Raw genomic sequence first — 14,067 nt, forward strand, 5'->3', positions numbered from 1 at the left:
AGTAATCATCCATATTTTGCATAAACAGCTGTAATTACATTAATTTTTTTGAAAACAGTATGGTCAATTAATTTTAATTAACTGTAATAAGTTTTCCTGTTATTTTCTTTTCCTAATAACCTCTTTGTTCTCCCAGCTTTCTTTAGCTCTTAGGATTTTCTTTAGTTTTCTATGCAAATATTGATGAAACTTAACCCCGGTTAGTTTTCACATCTGACAAGATCATAACTTGTTGTGTACTGTTATCCATTAAAAATCACTTAAGGCAATTGCTGTGACCACTGTAACATGATAAACCTGACGATAGACTGTTAGTTCAAAAGAACCCAGCAATTTCATTTATTTCCGATTCCTCAAAATATCTTCAGTGACGTGAAAGAAATGTCAAGTTAAAAATAACAATTCATGGGTCATGGTATCAACTGTGATTTCATTACATTATGTCTGTGAGCAGACGAAAGCTGCTCTGGCATTCAGACTTTAGGTGAGCTGGTAAATGAAGAAAAGCTTAATCTATTTCATTTTAAGATTATCAATTATTCAAATACCTACAAAGAGTCTTCAGTTTCCCCACGTTCCCAGAACGAGAACACAAGATGGTTTGCACAGTGAGGGGCAGGCAAATGCTGGTGAGCTCTGCTTGCAGTCTGAGCTTGCAGGATCTGCATTAACCCGCAGTGGGACGCTGGAAGCTCGTGGCTAGCATGGTGCAGAGGGTGGCTAGCCAGCGAGCTGGGGAAGCTGGGACACCTCAGTCTCAGTGTTGTGCCAACGTGGCTTCCTGCATTTTCGACAGGAATTCCGTCGCACCAGCAGACAAACCTTGCCCATGTCTGCCTTCACGCTCTTGTGATGGCATGCCTTAGCCATCGGAGAACTGCTGCTTGAAAGAAAGATCTTCCAGGGCCCTTCTAAACACCTTGCTCCCTATTCTGCAAGTCAATTATTATAAAGTGGCTACCTTATCACTGAGAAAAATTAATACATGAATACAAATTGAAAGAGCTGGAAATCTGACAAAAACACCTTCCCCCTTCTATGCATTTAGGGCAATTGTATTGGAGTGTCTAGGACTGATAGGACCTGGTAAGCTCATGTTCTGTTCTGAGACACCTGTGTTAAGAAAGAAAGTGAAGTTTTATCCGTCTTTCAGAACTACATTGCTTTAAACTAGAAAACCTGCAAGGCTGGTCTTACTTTTAGGGAACAAAAAATGCTTAGCACTCAGAGAGACAGACAAAGCTGAAATTTAGCAGAAGAACTGACATTTCAAGACATCCCTTGCTTTAAGCTATCTGCAAGAAAAATGAAGTTTAAATGCAAGAGTGATATAGGTACTTTAGAAATCCCCGTACAAAAAGGGACAGACACTCAGAGATATGGACGGTTATAGGTGCCCATTTCCGAATGTATCCACCTGATGTCACTGCCCAGCATTTGGAAAGAATAGGTCTCATATATAAGAATGACACAGGTAATAAAAATTTAAAGCGTTCACAAGCAGAGAAAATCCATAGACAGAGAAGTGTTTCACCAGGGTTATTTTTTTTTTCCTGAAAGCATCATGTCTACAGCTAGTGGTTGAGTGCATGCACAAATTAAGTTTACAGATTTCATAAAGCAATTCATTCTGCTTGAATGTAATAGCAGTAATTTTTCATGTAAGTCAGCAAAATGCAATCCATAAAGGAAAAATACTGCCATTATTTTAAACTCTATTGTTCTTATTCAATCCAAATGTGAATTGAAGCTAAATAATTTACTGTGTAAATTTCATTTTTAATTTTATGCTATTCTGAAAGAAAAAAGAGCGAATGAGGGAGAGAGAGAGAGAAGCTTCAAAGGTTTAAATCCTTGTATCCTAATATCTCAACAGTAAAATAATCTAAGGAGCGTGCTTCAGCAAAAATGATTGCTGGGATCTATAATAGGATTGTTATAACTCAATAGTGTTTTATAAATTTTTGATTCACTCTGAGTTTTTGACAGCTTGCCAAGTTCCCGTTTTTATCTGATCATCTTTGCATTAATAATACATTACAATAAGTTTCTGTGAAAAGTGGCCACTTTTTTCTCACTGAATACTCTACTTTTGCCAGCAAAATATTGACTTGGGTTTATAATCAATTCCTGTTTGGCTTGATCATGCTTAGCATGAAACTAAAATATTTGCTGCTAGACAGCTGCCAATATAAATGTCATCATTGTCCTACTCTAATGAATTCCATCAGTTGCTAAATGATCTGCCTTGCAGGTTGCAATACATAATGGACCAAAGCCCAGAGCTTCAAAGACACCAGAGTGGGAGTAGTTGTACTTACATGAGTTCCCGTTCCCCTGTTTCAGAAACACTTCCTCCCAGCAACAGCATCCGTTTCCACACAGTCAGCCTCTGAGTCACCTGTGGCTTGCTCACTGACTAGATTCAATCAAGGCAAAAATACTGAATAAAAGAAAAAATGTCAAAAATTGTTTGAGTCACCTTTCTCCACCTTCTCAGACATGAATGAAAATTGATTTTCAAGCTAAAAAAACAACAACTCAACACAAGAAAATTAATTCTTTCTTAAGAAATATTTTGGAAAAAAGGTTTCAGCTAGGTGCAATTCTTGTATCCTTATCTTCCTAGGTAATTATACTATTTATATACAGATTAATTATGCTTGATTGGTATCAGGAAACAAAATAGTCTGAGAAATAAGATTGTGTAACCTAACTCAGTTAACTTTATTTCCTGAAGGCTTAAAACTAATTACCTCTTCCTTTGCATTAGCATGCTGTCTAGAAAGCCCCACCAGGTTCTGGCACATCAACCCCAGTCCCAGAGCTTCCCCTCCAGGGAATAGAGCCAGAAGTCATGCAATTCTCTCTTTCTGCCTTCCAAGTTGACAGCACAGCTCTCAGAAATGTCCAAGATAGACACTGAGCCAAAGGTCTACACTGTTGGTAGAGATCACTTTGTCACATCGCTTGACCAGAGAAGGCAAGCGTGCACTCCTCTAGGAACTCCATGATGATGACTCATAGCATGTACTCTTGGAACAGGGGAAACCTTGCTGCACCCTCAGCTACCCCCATTTTTAATAAGGGTAGTGTGACTGACCTTTCTCAAGCCCCAAGATGAGGACTGCAGAGAGTAAGAACCTATGTGGAGAATGTGAACATTGGAGCCTGGCCTAAACGAACCTGTGCTGAGGCCCGTCTGAGAAAGTCAGAAAGGTCAATCTGTCTGAAAGGCAAAACAATCACGCAGAAGTGGCACAGGCACAGAACTGGTGCCAAACACCCTACCTGATCCTCACAGTGCCGTCTTTCCTGCCATAGACCTCTCTTTGACAAGATTAAATGCTTTGATGCTCTGGCACCTTGTGTGTGTCTGCAATGGATATCATGTGTTGTTCAGTTCATGCCCAACTTAGATATCCAGAGAAAGTGAGAAAACAAAAAACAGGCCTGTGCAGTGCAGGCACTGCAAACCAAAAGATTTTTTATGTCAAGAGATGCTTTAGAATTTCATAAAGTCACTCCTGATGTCCAGCCATTCTTTGTAATTAATTATTACCTTCAGGGTGTCCCTTTCAAAAAAAAAGAAAATATGAAAATATGACTTTACATTTAAACACAATTACACATTATATTTATTGCTTAATAGAGCTTAAGTAAATTTCTACTCTCCCCCAGGCAACCTGCAATTGCTCTGAGAAATATAATATATGTGAGCTGCTAAGCTATGCATGCACTTTAAAGCACTACATACATCTATAGTGTCCCAGTAGCAATGACACTGCAAAATGTAACATAACAATATGCCCTTTAAGAAAGTAATTTTCCTGGACCTGGCCATCACACAGGTACTTTCAGAAATATGCTTCATCTTTCCAAAACTTTAAATCCCTTTCAGAAAAACTTGTGAAATTTTGTTTCTGAAAACTGTAGGGCTTATCTATGGCAGTCCTGTGGCACACGAGAGAACAATGCCCCAAGTCTCAGCATCAGTGATTTCAGAGACTAAACTCCCTTTATATAGTTTCGTCTCACTTGGGGCAAACAAGCAAGACAAGAATGTGAGTTTGCTGCAGCTGCTGTCTCCTGCCTGAAGTGGCTGTCAATCAGCTTGAAAGGAAAGGAAGATGCATCCCTCTCATAGCAAGACTCAAAGAACTGAATATAGTGGGAGCCTGCTAAGTCAAGATGGTAAAAAACAGCATTTGGAATTAAAATTGGAAACAGCTGGGCACTGACCTTCTTTGATGTCTGTGAGTAATCAATACATCTATGACAAATCAATTAACAGTTGATAGCTGTTATATCTATTAAGAAAGTCAAATGACAGAAACACAATTCAATTGAAATAAATAAGCCTGCACAACTACCTCAGTGAAAAGATTGCTCCAGAATGCTGCAAAATCAGTGCTTGTTATTTTTAATGTATGCTTTCCATTTGCTAGAAGTGGGCTTCCCGGTCCTCAGGTTGGGTGAAGGTGGCAGATGGATGGTGCTGCAAAGAATGCTGAACACATGTGAATGACACATGGGACTCAGTTAAAAATTACCTTTTGTCTCACCAAACAATAAAAAGATGACAGTTTCAGATTCACTCACATCACTGTCTTTTTGCAAATCTGCAACAGCAACTCCATTACTGATAGAGCGTCTAATGCTCCCCATTCCAACACAGGCAAGCACCTACATGGCAGCAAAGGAGGTCTGGAAGGAAGAAACGCCATCCTGATTTTCCTTCTGACAGTATAATTTGTTTTTTTCAGATTTGAAAAAGTCAGTGAATTCACTGAGAAAATGGATGGGAAAGAAAAAATTAAAAGTCTCTCACCATCATGCATATTCAAAATGAGAAATATCAACCCAATGCAATTAAGCCCATGGAACACAATTTTATTATTTATAAAATAAGGGTAAATAAGTAAGTTCGTTCAGCCCCAGCTTTCCAAACTCTGATTTCCTGGACTTTCTTCCAATAGGAAGGATTATTTGGTTTTGGTTTTACTTTCCATTGAAACATCAAAAGTTGCAGCTGATTGGTATCTCTTTGCCTGTGAACTCTCACCATAACTTCAGCTAAGCTAGCAGGCTGGTACCATATGTTTTTTTGCACAGAGGTATCCTTTTTGTCTCACCGCAGTGAAGAAAAATGACCAGAAATACCATCAGGCTGCAAAAAAATGCATCAAATATTAGCTGGAAATACATAAACAGGAGTCACTAATAAGAAGAACAATGTTGGTAATCACTTCATCACTTTGCCAAAGGAGAAAGACATTTTCTGTTTTGAGGGTTGTTTTTATTTCCCCCTGTTGAAACAATCATTCTTTCATTAATGTACACTGGTCATGACATCGTTGGTTTATTTATGTGATTTCCTACCACTATAGATGTCTGTGAGGCTTTGTCCAAGCATCTTGACACCTCATTTTCTCTGACAGCAACCATTCCTATCACAAATGCCAGTGGAGAATGCTACAAGGGAAGAAAGTGAAATTCGGTGCTTTCATAACCACGCGTCATTGTTACAGTGATTGAAAGTCAAGCATCAGGAGTACACAGGGTTTTGTATGGCTGCAGCAACAAAAGCAGTGGCTGATGCCCAGGAAATCACCTTTTATTGTTTCCTTTTGTGTTACACAAATCCTTGTGTTTTACTGTAAACTGACTTGACCTGTGGTGAGGTATGTGCCATCTGAAAATCGATATCACGATCTTTTCCCCTTTTTCTGTACCGCAGGTCAAACAAAACGAAGGCTTATTTTCTTCTTTTTTTTTTTTTTTTTTTTTTTTTTTTTTTTGAGACTTCATATGAACTGATGCAGTGGGTATCAAAGAAACTCCAAAGGAAGCTGGTTCCATTAACAGGAAAAACATTCAGAAACGATGAGTTTTTCATCTATTAAATGCAGAGCTGACTCATGCAATTGGGGAGGGGACCAAAACCCAGGTACTTATCATAAGAATATCAGAACTTCTCCTCTTTGGCCTGAGGCAACGTGTGCATTTCATTACATCAGTGCACCTCATGGTGTTTTGTTTATAACAACACTGCCATATCTCAAGAAGATCCCTACTTGGCTGTAAATCACGCCTCCTCCAGCTTCTGACTCAGACAGCAGCCGCTGAGCACACAAGAGCAACAGACAGAAACGAAAGTGGTTTTGAGCCACATAAATTTGTATTTTTAGTTGCAGATATTGGACAAAGGCTCAGTTTGTTTTCTAATTGGGCCAAACCAGTTTGTCCTCTCCTAGTGCCAAGCCACTCACATGTAGGTCCTTGGTTTTCCATGTTCATAGTATCTTGGGGAAAGAGAAGCATGTTAAATGCATGGTCCTCACTTTTGGTCAGAGGTGCTAGGAAGCAGATGATTCTGTAAAAATGCTGCTGAGGTTGTGTCCTTTTCTTCTCTTTATTTCTTGCTCAGCTTCTTTGTTCTCGTAGTTTCCTGTCACTGACACCAGCATTTCCACTTTAAATGGTGTTTTAACATAGATATTCCCCTATGTCTGCCATTCTTCCTTGGACTAACATTTGCATGGCAGATGGTGCAAATGGCCCAGCAAATATTTACTGGATCAGTGTTAGAAAAACAAAGCAAAGCAAAGCAAAACAAAACAAAAACACCCCAGCTGCCAGACCGATGACTTTCTGGCACCATATCATGTGCCACTAGTCACCAGGATGGGGAAAACACCACAGGAAGATAATTGATGTTGAACTTGCTGGATTTTTCAGAGTATCTTTTGAATCTTGTTACTTGGAACATCTCCAGAGGGGAGGTACAAGGACAGGAACTTTTCACCTTCCTTCTCAGAGTCTGTGTTTTTATCATTGCTTGGGTGAAAAAGAAGTATTATGACATTAATGTTTTCCCCTTCCAAAGAAAAGCCAGCCATACCTGTATCAGAATTGTATTAATTACAGAAAACAGATTGAATTCCTTGCAAATGGAGTCTGCTGAAACTCTTATGGCAAAGCCTGGGATAAATACATTAAAGATTTAAACGGCAATAGAAATAGAGAGAGGTGATCAATGTTAAGAATAACCTATTGCTGTGGGAGGGACTTACTTATTGCTTATCACAGGAAGAGCAGAGCAGTGAAGTACCTGCCCAATGAAGTTGCCTTTTAATTTCAGGGTTCCTGTCAATCATTTGTCCTCTATTTTGCCATTTCCTTGATTGTTGAACTAACTGGCTGTGAACATTTTTGATGGTGAAGGTTAGTAATGAAGTTTTAGGAAGTCTTATGGAGCAAAACCCCTGTTCTCTACCACAGTGATACTTATATAATAATGTTATATTTAATGGTGCAGAATCAGTGCAAATTATATTGCTGAGGTTATTTTCTAACCAGGTTGCATACCCCATAATTTAAAAAAACCCAGTCTGTTAACATCCCAAGAAGAAAAGAAAGGGAAACAGGAAAAATAAAAGTAAAAAATATCTAGGCCACCATTCTGAAAAGTGGTTCAGCAGATAGTCAAAGATAGATTCGTGTGGAATGCGACACAACAGAAGAAGATGGAGCATATCTGAAATTCTTGTTTCAACTGGCAGTCTGAGCCACTTGAAAATCAAATTACACATTTTCTACAGTTTCTTTTTAATTGTAATTCCAGTCTAAGAAATTTTTAATACCGTCTTTGAATACACATTTGCTTTAGGGAGAACACATTTTCCTTCTCCCATCAGTCCCTCAGGAAAGATTCAATTTCTCTTTAAGCCTAAGAGCAGGAAGGTTAGAAAAAGAATGTACACACAGCAAATATCAGGCAAGAGAAGAAAGAAATTCTTCTCCTGTAGTTGTATTTTGCCCATTTACCTTGCACTGTAAACTGTGAATTAAATGAGAATTTGCCATGAACCAGAAAAGGTAAAAACAACACAGTCCTGATTTATCTAGTTCACCCAAAGTTCTCTCCTTGATCTCATGGCATTTCAGAAGACGGTGTTCATTAGTTGCCAAAGCTAAAAAAATGTCATCATATCCTCAGTGCCTAAATAGGAATAGGAAAGGTCCTCCACTAGAAAACCAAAGTGACTACTAAGTTCTTGAACAAAGGCCATGGACGGCTGGTTTGGGGTCCTCTCTCCAGGAATGCTTTTATGACTTTCAAACAAATCTTGATTTCCAAAACTTGTGTGCCATAACCCAAAACCTGGGAATGTCTGAATTCACATCTGAGCTCTGAGATACTCAGAATTGCAGCATCAGATATGGGCATTTGTGAACAGTGAAAAAGTTTAGCTACAGACACTATTCCATCACCTAGTAGATCCTCCTCTCCTACTAAGTAGATTCATATAGTCTAGAAAAAGAATACATTCTTATACAGAGAACAAAGTTCAGAAAACCATCAATGAGAATGGTCTATTTAAAGTCATAGATGCACAGACTGGCATGGTATATGCTGAGAAGGTGGATCAGGGTGTTCAAAGTGCCTGAAGGCTCTGACCAGCCAAAAGGAAACAAAAAAAACATAAAAAGGAAAAATAGCAAAAAGCAGTTGGCTTTGAACCTCATGCTTGTCTACCTGCTCATTAAAAAAGCTGGTCACCTGGTTCTGGAGGTTCAGGGGTTCTCATCTTGCATGTCAATAATTATCCAGCTAATGTCAACTTGGCTGAGTTTTCTGCTGAACTTCAGCAAACATATTCAGCTAAAAATTGTATCACTTACCCAACTGGCCTTACTGATTTCTATAAAAGAAAATAAAAAAGTAGATCAATGCTTAACTAATTGTCAATGTTTTAATATTCTTCCAGCTGCACACCAAAGAGATTCTTTCTGCTATCATTTCTACCATTTTCTCTCAGTGATTCCCAAACAGAGGTTAATATCTCTGAAGCACCTGCAAACTGCCACCTTCCTAAGCTAAAAAATCCACCAAAGTATATTGGATATTGAGTTTCACTTGCCCATGGTAGAATATCACCAGGCCTTTATTTTAACTTACTGCTACTAAGAGGTTAACCAAGGAAAGGGAAGATCCAATATATATGCCCAGTGTCCTTTTCTTTTTAGATAAAGGTATTTTAAAACTACATGTGTTACTAAAAACAGGGATGCTACAAAAGGCTTTAGAGCATAATATGCAGGAAAAGAGTCGAGGGTTTAAAATAAATGTAATTCATGAGGTTTAGATTTTGTAAGCAAATCTGTCCATTCTGTCATTAAGGAAGCAGCCATGAAGTCACTGACCAGCTCCTCAGCTGCAGGAACTTGGCAAAGCTGTACTGAAGCCCAGGGGAGATTTGCTTGCGGAAGGATTCAGCCTTGTTTCTATATGCACTCTCCTTGTTCCTCTGTACCTGGGACTTGCTATATGTATCCCTATACATGGAGGTCTGCATGTCACATACGTCTTGCGCACACATACGTAAATTCCCACTTGTATGAATACTACAGGAGAGGCTAGTCACAGCTTCTGTAACTGAATGACACCTGTCACTCTTGTGTCTTGCAGTGACAGCACTGTGTTTTTTGCAGAGCTTATTGCTCTGTTGAAGGGACCAAAGTTTTCTGTGTGGGATTGCTACCTCAGATTACCCTGTTTTTTGAAATTTTCAGCCACAACGTTCAGCAAATAAGATATGGGGAGAAGTCTCTTTTGCCCATCTTGAAAAAAAGGTTTGTCTTGAAAGGAGGAAGGAGAAAGCAATTAAAATGAACATTAAAACCAAGGATAAGTGGAAATGTTGCAGATCTCTACCTATAAAAGGAGGTCAGCTGACCCTGCTCTTCCTAGGGTATTGTAAAGATTCATTAAAGTGTGTAACATGTTCAGATAGAGTGAGAAGTGCAGAAGAGTCGAGTAGGAAATGAATAATTCTGTCTTTAGAGCCATGCCTGAGCAGTGTGCAGTAAATAAGGCCTGGGGCCAAACGCCAAGCAATGAGGATAAAAGAACATATTGAATAGCTGCTCATTAAGTGAGCACCATCCATCCTGTGCCCTGCTGAAGCAGGTGTCCTGGGGAAAAGTAATAGTATGCAACCTTGTAATTAAAACTGTATCATGATGCATATTCACCAGGAGGCAAAATTAAGGATGCCCTGAGAAATTAATTCTGACATTGCCTAACTTTTCAATGCTGGACTTTGCAACTTTTATGTTCGTTTTGCCATATATATTATCTATATATATGTAAAAAAAAAATTTTTATGTTTTTCAAGAGGTGGAGTCATATGGTAGGAGATAGTAGAATATAGTCTTTCTGGCCACACATCCAAACAAGAGTAAGAATTACTTCAAGCCAATGGATTGAAACTAAAGCTGCTCTATGTGTCTGAAGAGCGCAGAGCAGTGCTGAAAGGAAGAGAGGGGTAGGACTGAAAATCTGTAAGCAAGGTGAAGAAAGTCTGAGGGCCAAGGATCATCAGCCAGTGGCCTGTACATAATAGGCACAGATTGACATCAGGGTTAGATCTTGGTACATAGCTTGTCTTGCCTCACTGGCAATCTGGTTATATTTCATTACAAACTTTAGCTAGCAAATCTTTTATTGAATAAACTCTATATTCTTTGACTGTGTCCTACTCGTTCCACGCTTTTCTTTGTATCTTGTTCTTTATTTCTTTTAATTACATTCATATTTGGCTTATCCCAAAGAATTTTTAAATAATTTTCCATATTTATTCTCTGTCTTTAAGCTATTGCAGCACCTTTTCTCATTTTCTGCCCTGGGGTGATCTTGCTTGTTTATCAGCACTATTTCTCCTTGATTTATTGATAACCTCTCTATACCTATCTAGTAGTGTGAAAATGATTGAAAATGACTGTAGAAATATATTTATATTAACACATGCATATGCATCTTTTACACATACATAAACTGGATAACTGGATATAAAGAGAACGTTAATGTCACAGAGTCAAGATTATAGCAGTAAACTACTCCTTAAAGTTGTTTGAACTCAAACCACAAAATTTCATACTTTTTCTGTGTATTGGCCTTTCAGCTGAACTACTTTCGCTTTTAATGAAATAGAATTTTGTTCCTTTGTTGACTTCCAGGTGTTCTGGATGCACAAAGGCTGTCCCCCTGCCTCTGTCCGCATGCACAGCTGGGGCTGAAAACCCAAGCCAGGTCTGTTCCCTGACTGTGCTGGAAGCAAGGTCACCCAGCCGCAAGCCCTCCTTCTACCAGGGACATGATCCTCAGGCAACCACCTGACAAGTATGAGGATGGAGGAAATCTGATTTTAACCAAAGACTAAATTCTGCATCCTCAGCCTTCACCCTATGGGCCCATGCTCTGTTTTCTGCATATGTCAGACTTTGCAGGCAAAACTATGTATATTCTCATGAGCTTCTGCTCATGGGATTTGTCTGGGTGCTCAACTTAAAATGTAAATACCTGTGGTTTTTGGTTTTGGTGGGGTTTTTTGTTGGTTTTTTTTGTTTGTTTGTTTGGGGTTTTTTTGTCAGCGGTAACAAACTGGGATTTTTCTGTATTTCAAGAGAAGGAATCTGTTGTTCGTAACTCACTCAGAGAAAATACCTGCCTAGAAACTTTCTGGCAGGGCACAAAGTCTTATTTATCCTGAACTGTCCCCAACCCTCCTTGGGCTTTCTTCTGACCCTACTTTTCTTAACTCTAACTTAGATAAGGAACCCCTGGTTTCTGGTGCCTGTTTCTAGACTGACACATCACTCTTTAGTAATATGTTTTTTATATACACCACATATTTTATAGATTATCTGTTTCAGAAATCTTTTGAATCATTGCTTTTTAAATACACTGCTTTCCCACCTACTTATTTATAAAGCAAGCGATATTTTAATGCTCCAAATGCTATTTTATAGGCCTTGAGGAAAGAAGAAACTTATAGAAGTTACCAGAATGATTTTTTGTATATAACAATTCAATAAATTTCTAATATCTAATTCTAGTGTTCATTCAGCTCCTTTGAAAGTCTCCTCTTTCTTAAGAAAACACTGCTTGCAGTTAAATCTCAGGAGCTTTTGTCTTTCAGCCTCTAAAACAGTTATAGTCTCTAACAAAATATTGTGTACACTGAGCTTAGGGCTAGCACAGTATGAAGGTAAGATCATATGATTTGGAAGAAAGAAGGAAAAAACCAGTCTTGTGCTTTTTTCCCTTCAGACAAGTATTTGTGTACAGCAGAACTAATGAAGAGTTTCCAACATATTTGTGTCTTCTGCTTGTTCTGCCTAATGGCTAGCAAAGTGCAAGCTGCAAGCAAAGATTTCCCTGCAGCTGAGAGGGTCGTGCATGCATGGCATGCTGCGAGGACGTCTCGTGCAGATTTGCTGAAGTCTAGCACAGGACAGGTTCACGCCACAACCTTCCCTCCAGTGTGAGCCACCCCAGAAATCTTGGTCCTCTCCTGCTCCTTCTGTTTGCATAAAACTAGAAGGATTTTAAGATTTTTTTCTTCCCTGTCTGGAGTATTGAACACAGAAGCTCCTTATGGTCTCTAGTGCAGGTGTGCCATGCACCAGGGCAAAACCTGGGCTTGGAAATTAAACCTATACAGAGGGAGAAAAGTGAATTTCTGCTCTTGTACAAGGACCACAGGTCAGGCTGTACCATGCATGGGCAGGAAAGGGTGAATCTGTCTGTGAATGTCTTCTCTGATCCCTGTGCCTCTATGGCATATCTGATTGACATTGACCGACTGGTTCACAAGTCATTAGACACAGTAACGTGCAGACAGCACCACAAAAACTTTGTTTCTGGAAGGAACCAGGATCATGATACCATTAGTCTAGAGAAACTTTGGGATGCATTTAAAGTACTGGGAAGGAGATGGTTTAATGATCTAGGTACAAATCACATAGTCAACGCCTGTCCCACAGTCTCCTTCAGCTATCGGTCACAGCAGCATCACCAAGAGCTTTCAAGACCGGATGCAAAAAAAAAGCTGAAAGAAACCGCTATGAAATTGCAGCACTACCTTTCCTGAGGTCCAAACACAGTAGAAATTACTTCAGGTTGTGGATCTTCAGGTTGTGGATCTTCAGGTTAGCTCAGGCAGCTTGAACTGAGAAGAAATGTAAAAATCAAGCATGTCCAGCAGTTACTGTTGAAAACACCACCACCAGTTTAGTGTCCAAATGCAGAAACTTCACCCAAGATCCATGCTCCCTCGCAGCTGACATCCCTGTGCCTCCACCTGATGGCTCAGGCCGGACAACTGTGGTGGCTGGTGCCGTAGCAGCAGAGTATGCCAAGACATTTAGGTGATTTAAATAGCTTAGAGCCAGGCATCTGAAAGAAAAAGTACAGCGAGATGATAGAGAGAGACTGGAAGTTACTCGGGGGCATTGCTCTCCGATCAGATCTGTTTGTCATGAGAAATTATGGTCCCAGATCTCTGGACTTCCCACAGCCTGACACCAAGGAAAACTTGCCCACTGGGGTGTTTCCCCTGCCTACTGAGAACTCACTGCAAATAGCAATGACTACTGTAGAGGTTCAGCAAAACTTGTTGTATTTGACAGCTCCTTGCCAGATATCAGGCGTGTGCTCAGAGGCACATTAATGTCTTTCCAAAGAAAACCAAAGTCAGGGTTTGAGTGCTGTAGGGAGAACCACAGATTTAGCAAGGGAAGGAGGAGAACATGAGGACAGCTAGAGCAGAGCAAACTCAACACACCAGAGGCAGAAGGGCAGGAGCAGTTGAGCCTTACCCTACGCCACTATGCTGTGGACGGATGAGCACATGCTTAGCTGTGGTCACTGAGGATGCAGTTCTTTGAGTTGCCTCTGCTGCAGGATCAAAGAGGGAAAGAATCAGAGAGATTGCAACTGAGAGACTTCCTTGTCTCTTCTCTGGCTTTATAAAGCCTGTAAGCAGAAGAGAAAGGAGCAATGTCAGTGATCAAATGTGAGGCTGAGAAACAGTGCACAAGTATGCAGGTGGCTCCTCTGCTTTGCAGGGCATTTTTTCAACAAAGCTGTTGAGAAGAACGTTTTCTTGTAGTTTGCTTCACCTGATGCCAGGCATAGAGTGGTGGTCTCCCCACAGACCAGTCAAATTGTGGCTGAGAGTTCTGGAAAGCCACAGAAACCACAGGAAAAAACAAGGG

Source organism: Leptosomus discolor, chromosome 1 (genome assembly GCF_034619465.1).
Source record: "Leptosomus discolor isolate bLepDis1 chromosome 1, bLepDis1.hap2, whole genome shotgun sequence".
In the NCBI taxonomy this organism is placed as follows: Eukaryota; Metazoa; Chordata; class Aves; order Leptosomiformes; family Leptosomidae; genus Leptosomus; species Leptosomus discolor.